We start from the raw sequence: 1165 nt of genomic DNA, 5'->3' as shown, positions 1-1165 counted from the left end.
CCAACTCGGGACCTCTGCCTTTCGCGGGCAAGCGCTCTACCAACTAAGCTACCCCAGCACGATTCACGCCTCGTCCTCACAGCTTTACTTCTGTCAGTACCTCATCTCCTACCTTCCAAGCTTTACAGAAGCTCTCCTGCGAACCTTGCAGAACTAGCACTCCTGAAAGAAAGGATATGCGGAGACATGGCTTAGCAACAGCCTGGGGGATGTTTCCAGAATGAGATTTTCACTCTGCAGCGGAGTGTGCGCTGATATGAAACTTCCTGGCAGATTAAAACTGTGTGCAGGACCGAGACTCGAACTCGGGACCTCTGCCTTTCGCGGGCAAGCGCTCTACCAATTTTTTTTTTTCGTCGCATCTCTTCAGGGCGGACGTGTAAGACATCCATTTAAGTTCGTTGTTGATCTGTTAACTCAGTTTTTTTTATTACAGAGGGCACGTTACCCTCTGACCGAACACGCTGAGCTACCGTGCCGGCGCCAACTGAGCTACCCAAGCACGACTCACGCCCCGTCCTCACAGCTTTACTTCTGTAAAGTTTGGAAGGTAGGAGACGAGTTACTGGCAGAAGTAAAGCTGTGAGGACGGGGCGTGAGTCGTGCTTGGGTAGCTCAGTTGGTAGCGCCCTTGCCCGCGAAAGGTAGATATCTCGGTCCGGTTCAAATCAAACGGTTCAAATGGCTCTGAGCACTATGGGACTTAACATCTATGGTCATCACTCCCCTAGAACCTAGAACTACTTAAACCTAACTAACCTAAGGACAGCACACAACACCCAGTCATCACGAGGCAGAGAAAATCCCTGACCCCGCCGGGAATCGAACCCGGGAAGCGAGAACGCTACCGCACGACCACGAGAGTCTCGGTCCGGCACACAGTTTGAATCTGCCAGGAAGTTCCATATCAGCGCACACTCCGCTGCAGAGTGAGAATCTCATTCTGGAAGAGAAATCAGGTTTCGCTCATAAAAATTTAAGTGCTCGTTTTTCCCGCACGCAGTTCGAGAGTGGAACAGTAGAGAGACAGCTTGAAGGTGGTTCATTGAACCTTCTTCCAGGCACGATATTGTGAATTGCAGAGTAATCACGCAAATGTAGATGTACAACTAATTACCAATGTTCTTCACACCGTTGGGTTTTAAAAGAAAATTGCCGCTGTGGA

Source organism: Schistocerca nitens, chromosome 3 (assembly GCF_023898315.1).
Source record: "Schistocerca nitens isolate TAMUIC-IGC-003100 chromosome 3, iqSchNite1.1, whole genome shotgun sequence".
NCBI lineage: Eukaryota > Metazoa > Arthropoda > Insecta > Orthoptera > Acrididae > Schistocerca > Schistocerca nitens.
This window is presented reverse-complemented; position numbering follows the sequence as displayed.